The 27,107-nt window shown below is 42.4% G+C and overlaps 1 protein-coding gene across 1 annotated transcript in view; it reads right to left on the reverse strand.

Moving 5' to 3' along the window:
• foxn4 (forkhead box N4) overlaps positions 1 to 27,107 on the reverse strand; it is a 50,676-nt gene that overhangs the window by 12,891 nt on the left and 10,678 nt on the right. The window lies entirely within an intron of this gene.

Below are 27,107 nucleotides of genomic sequence, written 5' to 3' on the forward strand. Positions count from 1 at the left end.
CTACTGCCAAATGGTCTAAAATAATCCAGTGTTTGGACGCTGCTTCATTTCTTATTGTCTCCTGGCGCTATTCTGCCATTTAGAACCATCTCTGTCTGGTCACTCCATACTTTGGAAAGCCCCTTTAAAAGACCGTTTCCTTTAGACGTCACTGAAATGAACTTTCCTCCTCCAGTCAGGGTGCACTTCTCCTTGGCACTGTGTCAGGCTCCAAGGCTGGCTCCTCACGCAGGGAGCGCTGTCCAAAACTGTGGGTGGCGATGCTTCAGATGCCATGGTACCACACAAGTCGTACAGCAAAGGGCAAGGGGCAGGACAATGGGCACTGCCCTTCTCTGGCAACTCCCCTGACCCAGGGACATCACCGTCCCATCCCCAGCCAAGCCCAGTGTGGAGGCTGTGTCTTTGCCAAGGGGAAGGGAAAAGAATTGAAAAAAAAGACACAGCCTAGCAATGCTTATGTTCACGTTTGCACATCTGTTTCAGCCCCTTAAACACTGATTCCTGCCCTCTAAAATTCTAACATGACGAGACAGGGTAAATGCAGGAAGGATGTTCCTGATGACTAGGGGGCCACAATCTAAGGATACAGGGTGCACCATTTAGGACTCAGAAGAGGAGGAATTTCTTCACCCAGCAAGCAGTGAACCTGTGAAATTCTCTGCCAGAGAAAGCAGTTGAGGCCAAAACATTGGATGTTTTCATGGAGGAGTTTGAAATCGTTCTTAGGCCTAAAGAGATCGAAAATGGGAACAAGGTAGCGAACAGGATGATCATATTGAATGATGAAACAGGCTTGAAGGACCTACTCTTGTTCCTGTTTTCTATGTTTTCAACTGAGCCTCTGATTGCCTGCCCTGATATCTCCCAATGTGGCCACATGTCAAATTGTTTGATGTATTTACTGTTGTGCTAAAGGGGCTATATAAAAGCAAGTTGCTCTTGTTGTTCACTGGGACCCTCATAGTACAAACGTCTTGGGCAGTCAGTGAAGAAAACCCATAAAGTACACACAATGGGGCCACACATAAACCGAGGAATATATTTCAACATATTTATGCTTCTACTATGGGGGTATTGAGCAGAGGCAGAAATCTTGTACTTGGTTCTGGTGTTGCTGCACTGCAGACTGTGACTGGAGGAAGTCCCCCTGTAATGGGGGCTAGAGTTGTTTTCTGTGGAGTGGCGGAGGCTGAGGGGAGACCTGATAGAAGTTTATAAAATTATGAGATGCGCAGATAAGGTTGACAGTCAGAATCTTTTTCCCAGAGTTGAAATGTCTATATAGGGCAAGCACTTAAGGTGAGGTGGCGGTGGGGGGGTAGTTCAGAGGAGATGTGAGGTGCAAATTTATTTTACACAGAGAGTGAGAGGAGTCTGGAACGCACTGCCAAGGGTAGTGGTAGAGGCAGATACTTTAGGGGCATTTAAGGGGCTTTTAGATAAGCACATGACTAAGCAAAGAATGGAGGGAAATCGACCATGGGCGGGCAGAAGGGATTAGTTTAACTTGGTATAATGTTTGGCACAACACAGTGGGCCGAAGGGCCTGTACCTGTGCTGTACTAAGTGGGTTCTGCTGAGTTTGTGGATGACTGGGTTGTTGGGGCAGTAGGGGTGGGATGGGGGAAGGGTGGTCAAATAGACCACTGAAATAATTATCTCACTCTGGTATGTCTTGAAGAAATCATGTCAGTGTCAGACATTGCTGCCAAAGTTTGTAACGTTGAACAGGACAGTGGGGAGGGTGTGTGGAGTTAAGGATGGCGGTGAGTGCAGAAAAGAAACGAAATGTTCAAGCTGCCTCCTTAAAGTCCAGAAAAAGAAGCAGTTTGAATATTCAAAAGAAAGCCAATTACAGCCACTCAGTGATTAATAACGCACCTACTACTTAAAGAACAATAAAATTAGCGTTGCCATAGTGACAGGAACCAGGCGGTTAGTTTTGAGCTATGCAATTCAAAATAAAAGTCAGGATGGGAAGCCGTCAAGTCCGGTTTTGTGATTGGTTCAAATCATAAGAAAACAAGAGAGACTGAGCCATGATTTGAAAGCTGGGCAGGGCTCGTCCTAAGGCTAACAGTTGGCTCTTATATGGTTGGCTGATGGCCCCATTGTCTCCTAAAACAGCTGCTTCACCCAGAGGCACGTGGGCCAATTGTATCTTTCACTATCCCCTTAATTGTGTTTTTTAAAGTTTACATTATAGTGAAGGGGAGAAATGACAGCAGGCACTTAACAGACACAGAATGCCATCTGCCACTTTACACTCTGCCAATCCAGCCTTACGATTAAACTCACTGCCCATCAGCCCCACCCCAGCCTGGTACACCCACCCCCCCCCCTTACCATCAGTACCCCTTCGCCCCCCCCCCAGCCTGGTATACCCCCCCTCCCCATGAGCCCCACCCCCAGCCTGTTATACCCCTGTCCCCGTCAGCACCACCCCTCAAGCTTGCTATACTCTCCCCTCCCCACCACTAACAGAAATGTTTGGTTGTGTGGGTGGGAATGGACTGTACATATCCTCCTCCACAAATAAGCCTTGTGTGCTCGTCCACAAATATCTATCTTTCACATAGCGTAGCTCACTCGTAATTCCAAGTGGAATTCTTAACCTCTCTGATGTGTTGCCGGTCATTTAAAAGGAAACAATTTAACAGCAACTTCAATTTGTACCTTGTCACATCTCAAATGTTAAACTCTATAAAGAGAAACCAATTTAAAACCTTGTATCTGCGTGTTTTTTCAAGATGCGACTGCCTCCAGTTCCTCCTGGTCATTCCAACTATTCACTGCTTTAATATCTCTGGATTGATAGTGAATGAAAGGTTTCACCAGGAAATTATTATTTATTTTATAAAATTGATTCCAGTACTTTACACCAACAGGTTTTTCTGAACTTGCCAATCCCCTGGTGATTAAACACTGTATGGTGTTACAGAACAAGGTTTTATGAACCTATGCCAAAGGTTTCAAGTGAACCTGGTGTTGCTGAGCCCAACAATTCTAAAGGAGCTGGATAAACCATCACAGAATTGAAAACTCCAAACTGTGTGGACAGGGACATACCACAGTCTCGATAAGTGAACAGCAAACAAGTAACTAAGTTGAAGATCCAATATATTGAGTCTGTAGTATTGGTTTCACCTGCTCCCTCCCATTTCTTGCCACTCCCCAGCAAACCTTCACACGATGAGGGCATGCTGGCTGGGCCAGCATTTATTGCCCATCCGTATTTACCCAGAGGGCAGTTAAGAGTCAACCACATTGCTGTGGGTCTGGAGTCACATGTAGGCCAGACAGCAGTTTCATTCCCTGAAGGACATTAGTGAGACAGATGGGTTTCTTTCTCCCCTGACAATGGATTCCTGGTTGCTGTTAGGCCCTAGTTCCAGATTCTTTATTGAATTCAAATTCCACCATCTGCCTTGGTAGGATTTGAACCCAGGTCCCCAGAACATCAGCTGAGTTTCTGGATTACTAGTCTACAGTCATAACACCACTAGGCCATTGCCTGCTCAATTATGGTGCTGCTGAGAACAGATTCAATGTGCTAGGAATATCACTAGGATTGATCTTCTCGGCTACAGTCACATGGTTCTCAGATGGAGCCAAAGAGGTGATTTTATCTGCCGGGCCGTTGTGTAGCGGTGATTGGTGGTGTAGAATGCCAATGCCAAAAAGAAAATGGTGGTGGGGTTACTGTTTGAGAGGAAAATCAGTGCACCTAGTCACATCTGTTAAAAGCAACTGAGGCTGTTTAAAATGGGCATGGTGAAAATTAGGGCAAAATAAAGAGGCCATAGCCCTGCTGGACCATAGGGCTATCTTTCTTCCATTAGAAAGAGAGAGAGAGAGAGAGTGGTGATGACTGGTGATGGTTAAACCTGAGGCGACCGGAAATGTTGAAAAGGTCCTCTATTGTAACCTCAACCAGTGCAAGAATTGAATCCTCACTGTTGGCATCAATCTGCAGGGCAGCACGGTGGCTAAGTGGTTAGCACTGCTGCCTCACAGTGCCAGGGATGTGGGTTCAATTCCACCCTCAGGTGACTGTCTGTGTGGAGTTTGCACATTCTCCCCGTGTCTGCGTGGGTTTCCTCCGGGTGCTCCAGTTTTCTCCCACAGTCCAAAGGTGTGCAGGCTCGGTGGATTGGCCATGCTAAATTGCCTGTAGTGTCCAGGGATGTGTAGATTCGGTGGGTTATAGGGGGAAGGGTGTAGGTGGGATTTTCTGAGGGTTGGTGTGGACTTGTTGGGCCGAAGGGCCTGTTTCCGCACTGTAGGGATTCTATGATTAACCCACAGCATTGTTCCAAAATGTTCTGGAAGTTACAGGCATGTTAACTTGAGTCTGTATGACCTTGGTAATGGTTGGAAGTGTAGCAGTGGGTGTGCTGATGAAGCTGCAGTTAAACTGCACTGACAGCACAGACATGTAGAGATGTCAAGTAGTTTGCTCCAATTTTCTACAGTTAATTTCTTAATATTTAATGCTCCTCTCTGCTACCAAACCACTCTTACCCCAATGGAATCACCACATTGTGAATGTAATAAAGGTATGTAATATACAGATATATGTACACCATACAGGAGATATCACATTGTATCACATGCAGAATGAACTAAATCCTGGGAAGGAAGCAGTAGGAAATAACAATCTTGGAATTAAACCTATCAGCTAAATACAGGTAAAATGTCTCACCTCCTTCCATTTCATTAACACCACCACCATTACCATAAGACCCATAAGATGTAGGCCATTCAGCCCACTGAGCCTGCTCCACCATTCAGTAAGACCATGACTGATCTGATAACCCTCAACTCCACATTCCTGCCTTTTCCCCATTACCATTGATTCCCTTCCTGACTAAAACTCTATCCCAGCCTTGAATCTACTTCATGATCCAACCTTGACACACAGTCATTGCTTCCCTTAAAATATTTTAAATTTATTCCTCCTCCTGTTGAATACTCTTCTTCCACTTCCATCCTCAGTTTAACAAAATTAAGATCCGTTACACCTTCCCCTAATGACTCACTTCTTCCCAGGAACTCAAAGCTGCGAAACTAATGTTCTTCCTTCAATCTTCGCACCCTCTTAAACATCTTGAGGATTTTAAAATATAAGTATGATGGTTCTACTTCCAGGTTGACTCTCTCGATTTGACTGTGACCAGATCTTTCAAAAAGGTTCTTTTTTCTTGATGATTCTACCCCCATCTGCAGTCAGTTACAATTGGCCCTAAGTTCAGTTGTTGGGGAGAGTATAAGAGGCAGGTACCAAGGTGGGGCTATGGCAGCATTCAATGTCATCAAATTCCCTGATCAAATTATGAACCATGTATTTTATTCAGTACCTGTCATGATGGATGTTGTATAAGTTAATGGTTCTGAAGGGGTTAATGTTCCTGTTCCATCAGCTGCACCCATTCTACTCATATCACACACAGTCTTCAGGTAGACACAAAAAGTTTGACTCTAGTTTTCAGAGGGAGCAGATGTATCTACAGCAGCTCCCCTAAGATCCTAGTAATTATGCCTGACCAATAGTATTTATACTACTTGGGTAGGCGAAGGCCTAATGGTATTACTGTTGGACTGCTAATCTGGAGATCCAGGTGATGACCCAGTGAACCTTGGTTCAAATCCCACCATGGTGGAATTTGAATTCAATAAAAATCTGGAATTTAGAGTCTAATGATGACTGTCTAATGAATCCATTCTTGATTGTTGGAAAAACCTATCTGTTTCACTGATGCCCTTTAGGGAAGGAAACTGCCGTCCTTACCTGGCCTGGCCTACATGTGACTCCAGAGCCACAGCAATGGGGTTGACTCTCAACTGCCCTCTGGGTAATAAATGCTGGCCCAGCCAGCGATGCCCTCATCCCATGACTGAATTTGTAAAAACTCACTGCTATGATGCAGTAAACCTTCTTGATATCTAAGAACATGGCCGCTACTGTGGAGACTCCATGGCAATGTATTCTCTCCAACTAGCATGCACAGACCCTAGGCAAAGTAAAGACAAAGGAGGATTTGGTGGCAGTGTACAACCTCATAGTAGCAAATGCCGCAAAGATACCAGGAATTATCATCTAGAAAATACTACATTGTCGCAATGGTGCGGTTCTGGCCTCTACCAAAAGAGAGAAATCCCAAAAGATCCAGAAGCAAAGAAAATATTTCAAGTAAGAGAATCTACACTTTAAAAGCATTACTGCTTTAAAAAGACACAGTCAGTCATCAGCTGAAACGCAACAGAGAGACAGAGACAGCATCAGCCTTGAAGGCAGCAAAAGGACAAGCACAGCACTCCAAAGGCAAAACTTCATCAAGAAGCTGATAAGAAGTGCAGGGGTAAGCAGGTGGACTAGGAAAAGAGAGAAAGGCCAGTTGCACTTAGAAATGCAGAGGCCTTAGTGATGGAGACTTTGTGAGAAGCAACTAAAGGCTCCACAAAGTTAGAAATGCCTAGAGGAAAAGGGAGGGCAAGGGTTTGTAAAAGAGGGTTCTCACTTCTCACATGAGTACTGACACTAGGTTCCACAAGGTGCAGCTATAAAGAATAGTGAAAGGGCCAGAAAAATATTTAGACTGGAACTACAGCTTTGGGAAGACCTCAGAATTTATTTAATCTGAACCCAAGCAAACATAAAGAAGTCTAGTGTAAGAGCCTAGTGAAAGAAGAAACGTCAGAAAAAATCATATGTTTAAAAGGACCAGGACAAAAAATGAGCTGTGATTTTGACGGAAGATTTATGAAAGCCACAGAACTTTATTTCAAAATTTTATGTAGGGCAAAGTGCCTGATGTCTTAGACTATGAAAACTGGGAAAATGTCCATCCACAAAGGTATGGAAGAACTCATCTTGCAGAAGGCAGAGAAACCTTAGAAGATATGTGCATCCACCAGTTTAATTGTTCAAAAACGGAAAACCTTCAAAAAGGTTAGAAAACCCAGTAAGCATTACAAAGTTTCAGTATTAGAAAGAAACAATTTTAAAACTTGAAACAAGTAAATCACTACAGAGCAGTCAATAATATTTTTAAAGCTTTATTGAAGAATTATTACAGAAATACAGAGTTAAAAAGAATGACAAATAAAGGAAATACCGCAGAATCAAGTCTAACAAGCTTTACAGTTATTCAATTTAAAACAGTATTGATGTATACAAGAGTACAACCTTAAAAGTACAGCACATTTAAAGCTATACTGAAATAGATAGATTTCAATATCTTTACAGCGGTAACAATTATCAGCAGATTGAGAAGAAATGGAAAGAAATAATGATTCCCAGCAGAATCAAGGTCAGAGAAGGACTAAATAGAACATAAGATTGGACTTCATGGTGATGACAGTTCTTAAGATAGAACATTGCTTCAAAATTAAACGCATACTGAAGCTGACTGAATACACTATTATATTCAATGGGTCTGATTGCAAATGATGCTATTAACAGACAAGGTCAGGATTTACACAACACCAGGTTACAGTCCAACGGGTTTATTTGAAAACACATGCTTTCAGAACGTAGCCCCTTTGTCAGGTGAAAGCTTGTGTTTTCAAATGAACCTGTTGGACGATAACCTGGTGTCGTGTGATTTCTGACCTTGTCCACCCCAGTCCAACAGAGATAAGACTACACTGCACAAGTGGAAATAACTTACAGAAGTATAGAAATGCTGCAAGAAGAACATGACAGAGTTGAAATTTTTTTTTTTTCCTTTATTCATTACTAGGATGACAGCATCACTGGCCAGGCCAGGCCAGGCAAGGCAGCATTTATTGTCCATCCCTAATTGCCCAGAGGGCAGTTCAGAGTCAACCACATTGCTGAGGGTCTGAAGTCACATGTAGGCCAGACCAGGTAAGGATGGCAGTTTCCTTCCTGAAAGGGCATTAGTGAACCAGATGGGTTTTACCCCAACAATTGGCAATGGATTCATGTTCATCATTAGATTCTTTATTCCAGATATTTTATTGAATTTGTATTCTACCATTTGCTATGGTGGGATTTGAACCCAGGTCCCCAGAATGTTATCTGGTTCTTTGGGTTAACAGTGCAGCGATAATACCACTAGGCCATTACCTCCCCCTGAGGTAACATGCACATTGTTCACATTCAACCAGCTCCACGTTAGAGTCCGCGCACTTGTCTCGACCTCAGTTTCATCAGCAGGAGGTGGGTGAGATCAATGACCTCCCAGAGTACAACTGATTCAGAGGCATCAAACCATTATGGACCAACAAGTCAAGACTTCGCTGAACTTCCCAATGTCATGGCAGAATCCAAACAGGAGAACGAACCCAGTGAGATCGCTTAAACAATAAGATAGATAACTTTTATAGATTTTAAAGGCATCAATAGGTATTGGAAGAAAGCAAGAATATGGCGTCGAGATTGAGGCTCGAAGGGCCGAATGGCCTACTCCTGCTCCTCGTTTCCATTTTGGCATAAAGGTGCTGTTTAACATTGTCAATACAGAGGAAACTACAGACATCACAGGACTGGTGAAAATGTTCAATCCTCTGTCTTCTGAAACAGGCAAGTCAATGCCAATGACAGGAATAGTGCTGAGTAAGCAGTGACCTTTCAGTAACACAACTGACAGTGTGAACAGTACTTCAGTCAAATGACCATGGAGGGCAACTGATGATGTCCAACCTGATCAACAACCCAACAACTCGAGGAAGGTAATGACTCAATGGGAGACACAACAACATTCACAGATTCAGGATAGGGTCAAGAAGAAGAAGCCGTCTGGTCTAAGCATGTAGGATACTACAAAAAAGAGACAATCTCATCCAGGATACTACAAGAAAAAGAGTCGATATTTCAACAGAACAACTGTCTTCTGGGAAGTCCAGGAGATAAACGTTCCTCCAAATAAAGTAATGGATCAACGAGAACACCTACAAAGAACAACATGCTTTTTGAAGGATGTCTGAGTAAAAAGGATCATCCAGCTCAGGAAAGATCCATAGATCAGAACCGGGATCAGCAATCCTCAAGCAAGGGACCGTTGATTCTTCCAAGTCTGAAGAGAACCCGCTCTGAGAAAAAGTGTTAAATGTCCCCACCTGAATTTGTGAAGTTGGAGATTTGGTAAAGTTATGTACATGATTGTACAATGGATTAAGTATGGGGGAAAAGCTCATAGGAGGATGGATAAAGTTCTGAAGGGGTTAATGTTCATACTAAATTGGTTCCAACCATTCCATTAATCTCAAACACAGTCTGTGCGGTAGACACAAGGAATTCGAGTTTAGCTTTTTGAGGAGCAGATGTACCTGTACCAGCTCCCTAAATCCCTATGATAATGTCTGACCAAGTGTATTTATATGTAGTTCTATCGTGCAATAAACTTTCTTGATATCTACAAATAGACCCTCTCTGTTGATACTCTATGATGGTGTATCCTCTATCATTAATTATTAGATCCAAGACAAAGCAAAGACAAAGGGAACTGGTGGCAGGGAACTACCTCAAATGACCCTTCCCCAGTACCACATACTGGTAGAGATGGCAAATACCACATGATACCAGGAGTGGTCATCTGGGAAATGCACTTGCCCAGGTGCCCAGCTGGGCACAGATGCCAGAAATACTGGGCGTCCTGACGGTGACCTGTACTTCAGCCGGTGGTGAGTGGGAGACTACGATGAGTGGGGCGCCATATGGACCTGATGGGCAGGTCAAGAGGCAAGTTTTGGAAGTTAGTGCAAGAAAACTTGCCAGGTTACATGGTGAGAAACTCTCCATGAAACTCGCCAAAAATAACACTTAGCCAATTTCTGATAAGATTCAGCCATCAGTCCCCATTCACCCAACCTTTTCAGGGATTTCAGTAGTTCCCTTGGTCAAAGATATATAATATAGATTGTGAACACTTGTCAGTGTCTCTCGGACTCCACCATTATTGTAGTGAATGAACTGATGCTTGATGTTATGTCTTTGAAACATCAAATGGTTTGTTCAAGTAGGGATTATGGGCCAAGTGCAGGCAAGTGGGACTAGCTTAGTTTGGGATTATGGTCAGCATGGATTGGTTGGACTGAAGAGTCTGTTTTCGTGCTGTATGATTCTGTGACTCTAAAAGTAGCATTAGCATAGTTCCAGTGTATGATCATAGGGTTGGAGAGACAAAGTGCGAGCAATGGAGGCTGAGTGAAATCCTAAAGTATGAGTAATGCCCTTATGATAGACTTGAAGACTAAACATGAATCATCCCTTGAAGATTTAAATCTAAGTTCACATCTGCATCTGCTTTTACGTTTGTCATGTCAATTAAATAATAAGTACTAGTTAGAACACCAGGGATAACGGCCCAGTTCCTTTTCAGAACAATTCTAAGTGATCCATAGGTCCTCCAGAAGAGGCAAATGGGATCTCAGTTCAAAATCTGACGGGAATGACAGCATTATTGACAGTGCAGCACTGGTTTGACAGCTGCAGTTGATCAGCAATCTTCATTTATATGCTGAAGACTTGGAGTGGAATTTGAGCTGACAACCTTCTGACTCAGAGGCAACAGGAGATACCCAGTCATGTCACACAGGTGGTACAGAAATGTTGCAGTGTGCTGTGTGGCTGCAAAGTATGAGACCATCCATCGACATATCCAGAGTGCCATGTCTAACCTGATTACGTTAACTGAAATATGAAATACACAAAGCAAGTGTTCTGCCCCTGGCATACCCTGCTGAAATGAAATACTTCCAAATAACCCTTTTGAATACTGAAGGTCTTTTGGAACTTGCACGTTTGAGAAATGCCAGAAATGATTGTTTCTCTATAACAAGGAATGCTGCTCAGACTGAGGTGGTGGAAGCAGTGTTCAGTAGAGAATGATGTATGTTCATGCTACGGCTGCAGGAATCCATTCAACAGTAAATTAAACTGCTCATCATGAAGAGCTCCTGGGATCTATTGTACACTTATGAAGACTTAAACCCACACTTGACAGCGGTCTGACCAAAGAAATACTGTCTCCTGGGGATGGAGGCAGAGAAAAGAGATTGAAACTGGATCTCCTTGTTTTCAAAGGAAATTCAGAATGTGTCCAGCCTGTTTGGTGAACGTGGTAAACTTCAAAGCTGAGGCAGGCAAGTATAATTCAGACAGGAGCATCACTAACCAGTCAGTCTAGCTCATTAATTGAACTTGGAAGGAGAACCCATCTAGGGTTGTTTCACACTGCAAGAACAGTCAGTGTTAAAGAAGGAGGTTTTTACCTGTGCTGTGTATTTGGTTTCACTAGTTAAGCTGGTTAAACTTCAGCAGAGTACTGCACCCTCTGTCAAGCTGCCTGCCTTGACTCAACAATGAGTAGGTAGCAGCATGGTCTTGAGCACATAACTGAGGCCGACAGTCCAGTCAGGGGTATTATCCTTCAGGTGAGATGAATCCTAAACCCATTCAGCCTGCTCTCTGGGTTGTAGCTAATTATTCGCCTTTAGGGGTATTACAGCAAAGCTTGAAGCTGACCAGCCAGTGTCACACATATGCACCTCCCAACATGGGCAAATGGCTAGTGATACATTAGCTGATTTCCATCCATCCATGGCAACGGGTATTACTGACCGTTGCCCTGGTTGAAAATTGGTTACCTTGGTGCTACTATTCATTCACAGGATTTGGGCATCACTGGCAAGGTCAGCATTTATTTCCCAGTGAAAGTATGACGGTCAGCAGTCTGGGTTATGGAGTGGGAAAAGCATCAGCTGAACCTGGAACATTCCTGTTCTTATTGATTCTGTTTGCAGACCAGGAGGTGCCCTTATTAAATGAGTCCCTGTGGAACGCCAGACTCCTTTTAAATATTACACTTGCAAAGATAAAAGTGCTCAACTTGAGTGTGCATTCCATTCTTTTCCCTGGGCTTCTGCCCAGGAGATGTGTCCAGTGCAGCTGTGACAGAGTTGAATTAATATCTGCGGACTGACTGAGGTGTGATTCAAGTGCTTACAGCATGTTTTTGCCTGTTCAGCTCCTTTAGGAGTCTTGGCACCTTCGACACAGGTTAGCAAATGATGTCAGCATTCTCCATTTAAACAGAAGTTAACATTTGCACAGAATAATAAATGCAAAATGCAAAAAGTTAAAATGCTTTTATTCACAGTAGGTAAACTGTCAGTGTATTTCCTGCATACAGACTTTTGGCCACAGGGACTCAGCAACATGCATTGAAAACTCTGAATGAAACTGGGAATGGGACTGGATTATGCAGTAACTATCTGCTCACCTGGATCTGACTTTGAAACCAGCCTGAATGCTGAGTGAGAGTTTTCTGTCTCAAGTATTCCAGTGAAATGAACCTGCAGCAACGATGGGGGAGGTTCAGCAAGTAGATTGTGCTAATAATCCAGCACTAAATTAACCAGAGGGAGGTTTTGTACAGTCCCTATCACTGAGCCAAAAGCTCTGGTCTTTAAGTCACACTCCGAGACTTGATGCCGAAGGAATGTGTGCTCATAACACAGCCAAACAGGCTGAATATCAACGAATAAATCATTACACCACATGCCAATGGAAGGCAATAACAGCAGGAGAGATTCCTGGTCAGACATATGGTAGAAGGGAATTGGAGTTTCTCCCATCACCATCCATAGCACCAAACTACATCATCCAGATGAAAGTGTATGTTGCTCCAGCAGCTCAGACTCCCTGCAGACAGCTGGATGGTCAGCCTGGCTAAGACTGGTGCCCACAGCACAGGCATTAATTCTCTATTCTGGCTGGAGTGAACTTGGGACCTGTCTTCTTGCCCAACCCGCGGTGAAGGTTCTGGTAATTGTGGGGAGGACCAACTTTTGAACGGAGAACTCGAGAAGAAGAGAGAAATAATTGGCCTCAGAAGGTTACCGGGGTGGCTGAGGTGAGAGCTAAACAATGATACATTGTTGAAGTGGGAGGTTAGGATTGAGGTAAATCAGTGGAAAATAAAATAGGAATTTTGTTGCAGACACTGCATATGTCTCCTTGCAGAAAGATCCCTCACTTTTATGCACTTAAAAGCTGCACAATGATTAACTGTGTTGAGAAACATTAATTGAAAAAAACAGGCAATGAGATGTGATAGCTCAAAGCACTTTCTGATGCAGGTATTAAAAAGTGAGCAGTAATGAGTATAAATACAGTGGAGGTTGTTACTGGTTGATAGCTGATTAATTCTAAATGAATGTATAGCCCAGAAGGTTAAACTGCAAAGAAAAATTCTGACTGGAAGGTGAAGACATACGGCTACAATGACAGATAGTCCTACATGATACTGTTCAGAATCCGACAATGTGTCTCTCCCACATTGGTCATCTGTACACGAGGATACTGCTTTCTGAAGATATAGAATACATTGGCAATATCATTATCAATATTATAGTTTTAATAATAATATTGGTCTGACAAAAACATGAAGGATATTCAAAATAAAGCCGGACAACAACAATATGAAAGGAATAACCTTTGATATAGTGGATGGTACGTATCCTCTTCATTTAAAGAAAATCATTAATGAGATCAATTACAGAACAAGGAAGTGTCAGGATAACTAAACAACAGTGAAGACAGGGGCACCATGCGCAACCTGTGAATACATCACCATCTGTGGCATCTGTGCCACAAGTGTGCAGCTTTGCCCTTTATGCCCTACAACAACTGCCTCTCTAGATACATACATACTGGGAGTACACAGCAGCACATGCACTCTGAGGATATAAAACTCAACACCTTGTCAAACAAATAACCACTTCCTCAGGATACACCTCAGTATAAGTTAAGCAGGATGTCAACTGAATGTAAAACATGATTTCAGGCAAAAAGGAAAGCCAGTGTACCTGAACAATCTATGTGTACCTTGATGGATGGTAACCTACCTCTCTGTATTCATTGTTCAATCACTTTGCTCTCTACAAACGTGCATTTACATCTTAAATCAGTTTGCCCAGGAATCTCCCACTCAGCAGAATCGTTAATGCTGTGAACATTTGAGGCCCCACTCCACAAAATGCATGAGGAAAAAGCCCAGTGAATATCTCCCCAGTACATTAACAGCAAGGAAAATAATATCAGAGTATACCACACTTATATATGGGAATTAAGTTTCTGTTTGGTACAGTGCACATTTGCACAGTGACTGTAGCTGAGACTGTACACTTATTTTTGCAGGAACCTGTAACATTAAACTGCCTTACAAATCAGCTGTTATCATTTTGGCAGAGGTTTCATTCTCTGGTCTCATCCCATTTACAGCACACAAATAACGTGAACTTCCACCAGAGTAACATCAGCCAAAGACAGGACCACTACTCCCCACAAGATGCCTTGCATCAATGACCTTCCAGGTCAATAAGCAAAAACCAAACCAATTCTTACTTAACTTCAACACACGCTCATGGGAGTCAGAAAGCTCAACTGGTTGGTTTGCAATGCAGAGATTCCATTAGCACGGGGGTTCAATTCTTGCAGTGGCTGGGATTACAATGAAGGACTGTCCTTCTCAACATCTTCCCTTACCTGAGGGGTAGTCACGCTCAGGTTAAACCACCACCAATCGTCTCTCTCTAATGAGGGAGCAGGGCTATGGCAGCTTTTACATTTTTGCATGAGGATTTCAATTGTTTTCTTCAGTTGCAGTTGATATTAAGGGATGGATCCTCTATTCTGCGGATCCTCTATTCAAGCCCAGACAGAAGCTGACAATCCAACTAATGTTGCAGAATACTGAAAATTCCCATGCAAGCACCAGAGGCTATGTGCAAAGATTGGATTAATTCATCTCTGAGGAGACAAATAGCGCTTAGATGTTTAAAACTAGAAGAATGGACACTTGAGAGTAAGTTAAAGTCTGAAGAAGGGCTTTAAATATCAAACGGTATAGAGGTGGGAAGGTGCAATGGAATTGAGGACCTCAAATTTCTTGAATCCTGATTCATGATTACTTAAAGCCATGGAGATATACAGCACAGAAACAGACCCTTTGGTCCAACTCATCCCTGCTAAACAGATAACCTAAATTAATCTCATCCCATTCGCCAGCATTTGGCCCATGTCCCTCTAAACCCTTCCTATTCATATACCCATCCAGATGCCTTTTAAATGTTGTAATTGTACCAGACTCCACCACTTCCTCTGGCAGCTCATTCCACATACACACCACCCTCTGTGTGAAAATGTTGTCCCTTAGGTCCCTTTTAAATCTTTCCTCTCTCACCTTAAATAATGCCCTCTAGTTTTAGACTCCCCTGCCTTGTGAAAAAGATCTTGGCTATTCACCCTCTCCATGCCCCTCATGAATTTATAAACCTCTATAAGGTCACCATCAGCCTCTGATGCTCCAGGGAAAATAGTCCCAGCGTATTCAGGCTCTTCCTATAGCTCAAACCCTCCAAATCTGGCAACATACTTGTAAATTTTTTCTGAACCTTTTCAGGTTTAGCAACATCTTTCCTATAGCAGGGAGACCAGAATTGAATGCAATATTATGTAATGACAATCTCACCCAAGGATAAACGACAGTGATAAAACTATATTCCAAAGCAACTGAGAAATAGTTTGCAATCAGTTACAAAGAAATTGGTTGAATGGTGCAGATTATCCTACAATGGGTGTGGTCTTGTGTATGAACATAATGATTTTTCTTGGGTAGTTAACCACATTTATACAAAAGGATCTACGTTCTAGTGCGACTACTCCTTTGCTTGTGACTTCATTTGCTGAGGGATCTCGGGGAGTGAAATACAAGTGAAGAGGTGCAACTACTCTGTATTCCTCTCACCAATGTCTTTCACTTGGCATCACTGCTAAAATATTTTACCCCCTTCTACAGAGATATCTTGTCAGATTATCAAATCTATCCTTGTCTACTTTAATGGTATAATTATTTTTCTTAAGTTTATATGTAATGGATATTTATGTCAAGAATATCATCAGTTCTTCAAAGAGTTGCCTGTTTGCAATGCATTTTGTGACTGAAATAGTCCTAGAATTATAGTTTTGTCAGTCACTGTTCAGCGGCAGGGGAGTGAAGCAAGTGACCTAGCCTCAAGCTCTCAGCCACTGTTTCTGTTCACTTGGACTTAAAAAGGAACACAAGTGAGAGAAAGTCAGACTAGACTTGCTCTCCAGTTTTCTTCACTTCCAATAGCGCAGCACTTAAAATTTATTCCGATTTACCCTGAAGCTCCATCTAGCAGTTTCCATCACTGATTTACCTCATATCCGCTGTCCCATGAACTTATTTTTTATAGGGTAGAAAGAGAAGAAGAAACAATTGTAATTGCTGCTCCTGATTCTTCCCCTTCTCCCCTCCATGCCCCCCAGATGTCAATGCAAGGTTAGAATTGCTCTGGGGCATCCAGAGTTGTAAAAGGTGCTATGTAAATGCAAGTCTTACCTTTTGTAAGTAATTTCCTTCAACTTCTTACACAATGGACAATCTTATGTGTATGGAGCTGTACATTTTGTTTTACAGACACATTCGCGAGAATGATTTGGGTCATTTTAGTCCCACAATTAGCTAACCATTACTCACAGCATCATGACTGAGACTGAAAGCTTCACAAAGATGGTGTTGTGGCTACAGAAGGTGTAGGAGCAGATGTGGGCCATTCAGCCCATCGAGTTCCAACTCTACCAATGAGATCACAGCTGATCTGACAATCCTAAACTCCACTTTCTTGTCTTTCCCCAGGCAACTGACTCTCTGTGATGCCATGAGCTGGTGCTCCAATGTGCCATCAATGACATGAATCACACTGTTCAGGGTCACAATTTTCACAAAAACCAAAATGTCATCTTCTTCTCTCTGATACCTCCACCATTTAGAGATGCCCCACGGTGTCAATCTCCTCTTTGCTGTTGGGGGCGGGGAGCGGAATCACTTGCACAAAGCAACCAAAAGTAAAACGTAATCAGTGTTTGTGCTATCAGGAAAACCTCCATACTTCAATACAATCCAGGTGGGCAGTCAACCTCTCCATGACACTTGGCTCCCAAGGTGTGACCGCCGTATCTTATTTCAGCCTGGAGGCAGCGACGTGTACAATACGCACAGCATCAGGCCTGCCACTCTAACTATTCGGCAGGGAAGAAAGGGGTAGAATTCATGATAATGAATTATCTTGAAAGAAAATCAGAGAGGTTTTTCTACGCTGTCCTTCAATAAGTGTGTGTTTTTTCATTTCAAAAAGAACAGGTTTCTTTAAAAAAAACAGTAGTTTTCAGGTCAAACACCACAGCTTTTTGGGAGGATGCAGAAAGCAGACAGCAAATGGTGTTGAGGATACAGTTTGATTTGGGACAGTACCTGTGTGTGAAAATATTCTCCAAGGACTCTATGACCACATTCATATTGACAATGATTCTAACACAGAGCAAAATATAAAACCTTCATGCTTCCTAATATTAAGAATACCAAAGGAAATGCTACAAAATTTATTTGATTTATGCTAGAAAATATTTAAGGGATTCTCGAGACCTTGTCCAAGTTTTGGTCAATTCTGGTTCGGTACCCCGTACTTAAATGTACAATAACTAATTAGGGCGGATTTAAAGTCAACACTCCCAAAGAATTATGCTCAAATATAACAAGTTTGTTTTTTAATTGTTTGTAGCTTTTTGAAAAATATATTTTTGTTTGAACATTAGGTTTACCATCGAGAGAGTAAGATTAGCTCAAAGCAGTAGCCAAGTCTGACAGCAAGCAGGCCCTGAACTGACAACTGTACAACTACAGTCATTTCAACCAGCACAGTAATCCAGCTTCCTTACAAACTTTGGCCTTGCCCACTTCTTTGATCTGATTCCTTTGACACTGTCTGCAGCAATCACCATTGAAACAGGACCATCAGCTAACAAGAGACTTAAGCTTGGTGATAATTCTTTGCAATAGTTTGGCGTTGAAAGGAGATAACTAGGTTATAAGTTTGGCCTTGGCTGGATCTAACTAGATGATGCATGTCATTAGTTAGAACAGCAGAGGCAAAACATTCCATCTCTCCTTGGAAATCCTCTCACAAACTCTCTCATAATAGACCATCCAATATTAAAAATAAGTTATAAGGTAAACTCTAATGAAAATCTGCCTTTATGCACTAAATGACACCAAATTTACTGTTAAAGAGGATTTACTTTATTATTGACATTACTAACCTCACTCTTCAACTGTTTACAAACAATGGCACACTATTGCCACATATACGTTATGCCATCTCAACAGATTTGACACTCAACTTTCCACCTCCCCCGACACAACACAGGAAGATTCAGCAAGCTCTTATTTATATGATTGCAAAGGTCTCATTTAAAGTAACTCCTTTATAATCACAAAAACATAGTTGCAAATACTTGTAAACACTCTCTATCTTGCTCTTTTGAAGCAACATTACAAAATCAGACGTTCCCATTGAACAACATTATAAGTGAAGTACCCTGCATGACAAAGAAGCTCCTTCATTTACCATAAGAGAATGCAGGGCTCAGTAAATGGATAATGGGGTCCAGCAACATTACACCATTTTGAATGTATCCAATTGATATTTATGAATTTAATTCAACCAAATAAGGTAATTTTTTGAGGTCAAAGTAAGTACCATGTTAAGACCAGAAAAGCAAATCCAGTATCATTGCAAAATTTAGTTGGTACAGAACAGTAACCTTCTCCGAACCTGCCAAATGTTACTGGAGCCAGACAGCCACCTCTCCAAATGCATGCTCACTGAATTATTGCATCACAATTAGAACCTCTCTTTAAAAAAAAGGTTAGGATTAAAAATCATTGCAGGTTTTAATGCGTTAAGATGAGATGAAGCATTAAGAGGGGCATAGATAGGGTAGACAGGATGGAGGAATCAATGACCAGAGGTCATGGATTTAAGGTAAGGGGCAGGAGGCTTAAAGCATTAAGATGTCATGAAGCATTTAGTACAATTAATGATGTGATTGACTGTTAATTAGCCAATTCTGAACCAGGAACTACTCACATACAGCAGCAACATTAATGTCTATTTAACATTTTTGACTTAATCATTGGGCTATGGGAAAAGTGCAGGGTAGAAGGATTAATTAGGTAGCTCTTTCAAAGAGCCATCACATGTAAGATGGGCCAAATGGCATCCTTCTATGGTATCTGATTTTAAGCTGTCTCTGTTGGTGATATTATATAAGAAAAAAATGTCAGGCAGCGCACCAGGAGAACACTTTGCTAATTGGATAGGCATTTAATACCAGTCTAAGCTATGGCCTTGATCAAATGCATGAGTAATGGACAGGCAGCTCCCAAATTGCAGAACTTCAATACTGCACTAGAAAGCAGTGTTAGAATATTAGTCCAAAACCTTACTACAGGTTTGATCCTATAAACTTCTTACCACACAGTAATCCCAACACCAAGTCAACTGGACCTTACTCAACACCATTCTGATTTTTGATTTCTTACTGATAATATACACTCAAGGTGAGTGTGCTATAGGATTCTTTTAAATCCAAATCTAGCTTCTGTGTAGGGCAATTTTGATTTTTCAGTTTTACAAATTTTCTCAAACTTGATTCAACCAACATCTCCCCACACAGGTGAAGGTGAGATCACCTCCAGTTCCCTGTCCTTCCAATATATCACCTGTCAAATTTCATAAGAAGACAAATAAGTTAGTTGCCCTTATTAGCCAAGGCATAAAGTTTGAACTAGGAGGTTATGCTGTAACTGTATAAAATGCTGGTTGGACCACAGCTAGAGTACTGTGTGCAGTTCTGGAATCCACGTGGATTCCAGAGATGTGATAGCACTGGAGAAGGTGCAGAGGAGATTTACCAGGATGTTGCTTGCGCTGGAGGATTTCAGTAATGAAGGGAGATTGGACAGACTGGGGTAAATTTCCTTAGAGCAGAGGAGATTGGGAGGGACATAATTTAGATGTAAAACATTATGAGGGGTCTAGAAAGGGTAAACAGGATGGAGGGATCAATGGCAGGAGGTTATAGATTTAAGGTAAGGGGCAGGAGGTTTAAAGGAGATGTGAGATAAAACCTTTTCACCAGAGGATGGTGAGAATCAATATTTAGATGTGCACTTATGATGCCAAGGCATACATGGCTATGGGCCAAATGCTGGAAAATGGGATTTGAATAGCTGGGTGCTTGTTTTGCACTTGGTGTGGAAAGGATAGGCCAAAGGGGCTTTTTTGTACTGTAGACCTCTCGAACTCTAAAAGTTCATCAAAACTTTCTCAATTAGAGATTGCCAATAAATGTGAGCCTGATCAGCAGCACCCATATCCCACAGCAAGAGTAGGCCATTCAGTCCATCCAGCCTGCTCCACCACTCAAATCAGATTGCGTCTCAACTCCACTCCCTTCTGACCGCCGTTGTCAGTCAAAATATACTGACACATGCATTTAACCTGGAATACATTCAATGAGCCAGCCCCCCACTGCTTCCTGTGGAAGAGAATTCCCAAGACTAGACAGAGCCCCAGAGAGAAGAAATTCCTCCTGAATTGGACATGCCCTCAGTAGCTCAAAGGCACATTTGCCCCATATCAAAGCGGCATTCACCGCGACTGCGGGCTGAGCCAGAAAAGGGAACCGGGCAGTGAGCTCTCAGACACGGCCCCTAAAGGATAACCCAAAGTGGCTCCACAAACAAACATCGCGGCTAATCCTTTCCCATCGCTATTGCATTGCACAACAGACGTGTCCCGCCTACTTCTCTCGGTCCCAGAAGTTCGGGGCTGGTGGTCTATACAGAGTCCCCGGTGCTCTGCAGGATTTGACTCAGGTCAACAGAATGGGAGAAACTGACAGCTTCCTGGAAAAACAGGAGAGAGGGATGGGCTGGGAATGCTGCAAACGAAATGCCTTTAAACTATGCTCGGTATTGCATCTACATATATCCAGTTTCCCATTTCCATGACTCGATTCTTCCATTTCTAGAACGGTTTTAACGTCAAAGTGAGTCAGAGCAATTTGCTCCGATAGTTCAAAATGGGAAAGACGAGTTCTAAGAAAGTTACAGTAGGAGGTCAAAAACAGAAGTTGCTGGAAAAGCTCAGCAGGTCTGGCAGCATCTGTGAAGAAAAAAATCAGAGTTAATGTTTCTGAGTTACAGTTCTGAGGAAGGGTCACCTGACCCGAAATGCTAATTCTGATTTTTTTATTTCACAGATGCTGCAAGACCTGCTGAGCTTTTCCAGCAACTTCTGTCTTTGTTCCTGACTTACGGCATCCGCAGTTCTTTCAGTTTTTAATTCAGTAGGAGGCCATTCGGCCCGCAGTGCTGCTGCCAGCCCTCTGAAAGATCTGACCGCACAATTCTACACTGGAACCCCTTTAAACATGTAGGTTTCATTTCCTTTCTGACTGACGTGTATTGGCGCCATGAGTGTGAAAAATCGGGTGTTTGAAAACACTTCGGAACGCGCCACATCTCATTTAATGTAAGATGTTACATGTGAAACCACAGAGAGAGAGAGAGAGAATAATCATGACTGCTTTTCCTCTTCACCGACTGTTATTTCTGTTAATTCCCCCGCCCATTCCCTTAGTGTGTTCCCAAGTTTACCTGTAATCCTGGGTTGAATGATCATGTCCCGAAGTCCTTAATATCCCTGACATCTCCGATCTAATCTCGTTTTCTATCATCGCCTTCCAGAGACTGTACAGATAGGGGAAAAAAAACAAAATGATTTTTGTTACCATTTGCAGCTTTTAAATTGTAGCTATCCAGCATTTCAGCAAAAGCATTTCATCCCACAGACATTCCCCCCCCCCGCAACCAAACGAATAAAAAAGACACACAGTCGGGGGTTAATAAACATCAAGAATCTAATAGATACAGTCGTTGAAATAGCAACATTTTGGACTATGCAGTAAATTAATTCCACTTCACTGGAACAGCAAATCCTCCAGTTGTGCAGAATGCACAGGTGCAACTGTATTACAACAAAACTGTGCAAAATAAATAAACAAAATAAAAGCGATGGGATGTGGAACTCAAAACCAAAGCAATCACCATTACAACAGCAATTAGTTAATCATTAACCGGAATTTCTTTTTGTTTGTTTTTACAAATCCCTTCGAAACTCCACGCAAATCTCTCTCCCTCCCCCTTGTCTTTTAAAAACAAAGTTTCAAAGTTGCATTTAGACAGAAAGAGGGAGAAAGAGAATGCAAACTGGATTAATGCGACACGGTTGCAAGAGATTTTGTTTTTTGTTCAGTTTGTTGCGGAGGGGTTTTGCAGAGAGATACTGAAGAGCTGCCTGTACCTGCAGAGATTTTCCCAATGCTCCGATCTCCTCTTTGAATTTTTTGAATCGATACAAACGGTTTTTAAATTTCCCGGCGCTTGCAGACTGCTCTGGCAGCGCATGCGCGCAATCTGGGGATTTCTTTTGGGGGGGGTGAGGTTTGGGGGAGGGGTGAGCCAAGGAGAAATCGATTTAATCGGGATTTACGATCGATCCCACACCGTGGCTTCTCCTGGTGTCTCCCCAGACTACCCCCAGTCGATCCTGCAGGAAGAAGGGAGGGGTGTGGGGAAAAGTTGCCAGGGGGTAAGTTGCCCTCCCTCAGTCCCCCTAAATGGATACAGATAAAGAAGGCTTTTTTTTAAGGAAAGTAACGAGACAACAAACAAAGTTTCTTTTTGTTTTGCAAGTTGCAACCTCCAGCAGAATTAAATTGCCATCGACTTTGGACTGAAAGCTTTTGCAGAGTCTCCGCTCACTGGCGACTGAAATTACAGTCGCTTTTCCAATTATGATTAAAATTTCTGCCCGAGCAATATTTCGTTTCTGGTTCGTTTGTTTTTTCTTGGGGAAGGGGAGTTGGGGCTGCTTTTGAGTTTGCTCTCCCTGGTACTGGAAGCTTTCTCTCTCTCTCTCTCTCTGTGCTGACAGTTGGAGCTAATGAATGAGTGAATGAATGACTGAAGCCGTTGACTGGCTCCTGGCGTTGGGCAGTGGTTCACACTCACTCCCGCCTCCCCGTCCCAGTCCCCGCCGCTCGACCCGCGCCTTCCTCCTGCCTCTGCCAGCCCTCTCGATCCGCGGGAAAGGGCGGCCAAACTGGCGGGGACTGTGATCCCAGCAACTTGCTTCCTCCTCACCCTTCTTGTGGAATATCTCACATGAAAGGAAAAAGTCAGGATTTTTTTTTGTTTGTTTTTTTTTAAAACAAGAACCTCGCAACACCAGCAACTCAAACAGCACAGCAGGTTCCTATAACAAGCAGTTACAGTTGACAAGATCCCCATTTGGATCTGTTTTGCCAAATTACTTTAAATTATTTTGTGCTCGCAGATCGCAAAGTTCTTCCGGGTGCAGAAGGAGGCCATTCGGTCCATAATGCCTGGACTCGTTCTATCCCTCAGTGCCAAACTCCTGTCTTTCCCCCAATAACCCTGCACATCGTTTCTATCCAAATGATCATCCAACGTTCCTCTTGACTGCCTCAAGTGATCCTGCCACCCCTCGCCAACACATTTTCAGGAAGTGCATCGCAGACCCTAACTGCTCACTGAGTGAAAAGATTTCTTTTTCTCTCACAATACACTTGCTTTGTTTGCACTTCATTTTCAATTTGTGTCCTCTAACTCATTTTGCTTTCAGGAATATCTTCTCCCCATTTACTCTCTCCAACCTGCTCATGATTTTGAAAACATCTGTCAAATCTCCTCTCAGCCCTCCCCTCTCCAAGAGAACAGTCCCAACCTCTTCAATCCATCCTTATAACTGAAGCATCCTGTCCCTGGAACCATTCTTGTAAATCACTTTTGCACTCCATGTTGTGTCTCCGTGCTAAACACAGATTTCATTTCTTGGCCTTGAAGAAAGTAATTCCAGAAGTTATGTCTTAGAAGCATAGGAAATAGGAGCGGGAGTAGACCATTCAGCTCTTCAAACCTTCTCTGTCATTCAATATGATCATAGCTGATCATCCCACTCAGTTGTTCTCACTTTCAACTGAAATCTGTGTTGTGGTTGAGATGTTTTGATTTGAGTAAGTGCTTAACTGAAGCTACCGCTTTGTACATCAATGCAAAGGGCTTATTTTTTCTATTTCCCCTCCTCTTCTTACTAGCTCTAAATCTTTCCTTGGAATGTGGATCCCTGGGCTCGAGTCTACCCAGATAGGCTTCCTGTGGTTTCAGACGACACATGTTGCCATATGACCGGGAATGATTTCATGATCTGCTGCTTACCTTTCCTCACCCATGTTCACATGAGCCTTACTTCCAGAATGGGAAATCACTTCGTCTGGAACCTCCAGAGGGAACAGTCTGAGCTTCCTGGGCTTTAATCCAACATCTTTAGGGTCTGAAGAAGAGTCATACTAGACTCGAAATGTTAACTCTGTGTCTGTCTCCAGTTCCAGAATCAATCAAGGTGGAGATGTTCAATTCAACTCACCCTGGCAAATGGTCAAATATTGTTCATTTACAAAGTTGTGGTTAATTAAACTAATTGGGTAGAATATGCTTTCAGTACCTTGCAAACAGTGAACCATTGTTTCGGTAACAGTAATTCAAACAGAATGAGACTGCTATTAAAGGGAAATATTATAAACAAAGCCCTGAGCCACTCAGCTTCCTTTACAGTCACAAGCTGACATCTGGTACAGGAGTTCAGAGGCACACCGTGGAGTCCAAAGGACTGAAATAAAAAAGCTCTGGATGTACCGAGATTCTGTGTGTGTGTTCGGATCTGTGTGGGATTCAGGGTAGAGGGAGAAAAGGGAGCCCGTTGCTTCTCTCAGTCCTGGAGAGAAAGGGCAAATCTGGTAACTCTAAAGAGACGGAGAAAATGAGAGTGTAAAATAGGTGGCTGATTTACTTTTGTCCATTCTGTATTACTGCCCAACACACATTTTGTCCCAATTATTCATTCTCAATTGTAAGCTGAATATTCAGGGAGCGGAACTGTGCCATTGCTGATACATTGCTGATCACTAGCAAATACCTGTGATGTATCAATTAGGTGGGGTGTCTACTTCCATTTCATTTCTCACCATGATGATGCAGTTGGGATAATAAGTTCACTGTGAGTACTGATCTATTAAATAGATACCCCATTTTTGCTACTCACCTAATGGAATCAGGGTATCAAGGACAGTAATCAATCATGTAAAGTTGGAGAAGGTGGCTTGTTGGTCATTTCACTGGACTAATAATCCAGAGGCCCAGGTTAATATTTTCAGGTTCCAAAGATGAGTTATATTGGACTTGATGCTTTAACACTTTTTTACTTTCTACAGAAGCTGCCAGAACTGAGTTTCTCCAGCATGTTCCGTATTTATTGACAAAACTAAATTGATAAAAATAAGATTGGCAATAATAAACAGGGGGCACAGTGGCTCACTGCAGGAGGGACCTGGGTTCAATTCTCTCCTCAGGCAACTTACTGGAGTTTGCACATTCTCCCTGTGTCGGCATGGGTTTCCACCCAAAGTCCAAAGATGTGCAGGTTAGGTAAAATGCCCTATAGTATCAAGAAATGTACAGGCTAGGAGGATTAGCCATGGGAAACACAGAGTTACTGGGGTGGGTGTGGGTGGTATGCTTTTTGGAGGGTCAGTGTGGACTCAATAGGCTGAATGGCCTGCTTCCACACTGTAGGGATTCAATGAATGCTCTGGAGACATGTACTCAAATCCCACCAGGGCATTTTATGGCATTTCAAGTAATAGTTCTGGGACTGAAATCTAGCTTTACCAATCTATCATTGCTTTTTGTAAAAATATACTGGTTCACTGTTGCCCTTTTCAGAAGGAACTCCAATATCTTACTTGGTCTGGCCTACATGTGACTCCAAACTGGCCTCTGAAACAGCTTAGGAAGCCACTCTGTACTTGAACAATTTCAGTGACACCCACATTCCCTTAAGAAACATGTTGCTAATCCACCATTTGGAGATTTAGTCAGTTCTGAAAACAGCAAATATTTAATATTTTTTGAAACTTCCAATTTGATATGTTTCCCAATCAAGCTATTAGCAAATGAACTAATCAATTTTAAATCATGTAAGGACTTTTACCAGATTAACCCATATTGTGTAAATGTTAAGATTATTATGTTATGAAATGTTGTGATTTAGTTGATCACAAGTGATTACTCACCTTGCAAAATTAACCAGAGAATAACTTGCATCTATTTTGTTGCATGGAAGCAGGCATAATGCATAGACATGTTCATTCTATCTGCAAAGAATAGCATCCTGTGTATTAATACAAGTAGCTTTTAGTACACAAAAGTCCCCAATTTTTGTACTCACTGCAAGCCTGACTAACATTCCTAAATTGGCTGTCAGCATAATCCTCCGCACTTTTGCCCACTTGTTGTTTTCCCTCTAGAATAGTTTGCAGATTGCCCTGATAAATGCAAGGTGAACACCTTTAAACAAAATGTGTCTCTTTTCAAAAATACTCAAGTTCTGCACTGCCAGAAGACTAATTCATTCACTGTTCTATGGATATGAGGATATATATATGCCTGTGCACAATTATATTTATCTAGTGAAAGCCAGTGAGTTTATTTCTTTAGCAGCTTCCTCCCCATGTTCGGTGCAATTTAATGCATCAAGGATAGATCTTGCTGTACCTTGGACATAGCAATGTCAGATATTTGGGTCACTGAAAAGGAGTTTTTGAATGCAGTGAATGACAATCAAGCAATGACCAAACGAAAGAGGGAATATAATTGGTCAACATTTGTGTCCCAGAGTTTGGACCACCTTGCATTAACAAAGGATTTCTCTTGGACTAAATTAAACAGATGTGTAACAATGGTACAGAGTGGTAAAGATATATATTTATATTTGGGGAATACAATTACATGTTTCTACATTCATATTTGTGGTGGAAACTATGGAATACTCTATAGAGTACGGTTGGAGGTGATAGCATAGGGGTAATGCCACTGGACCAGTATTCTAGTAGCCCAGGTGAATGTCTGGAAAGCACCACTCCCTGGGCAAGGTGGGGGCTGGAGAGGATCAGATGGTAAGACACTGGCCAGCAAGAACAGCAAAGGAAGGATAACATCACGACATCTGCACAGACAGTTCCTGCGCCTGTTGTAGCGGGCTGATGTCATGGGTCATGTCTG

Source organism: Rhincodon typus, chromosome 24 (assembly GCF_021869965.1).
Source record: "Rhincodon typus isolate 14 chromosome 24, sRhiTyp1.1, whole genome shotgun sequence".
Classification (NCBI taxonomy): Eukaryota; Metazoa; Chordata; class Chondrichthyes; order Orectolobiformes; family Rhincodontidae; genus Rhincodon; species Rhincodon typus.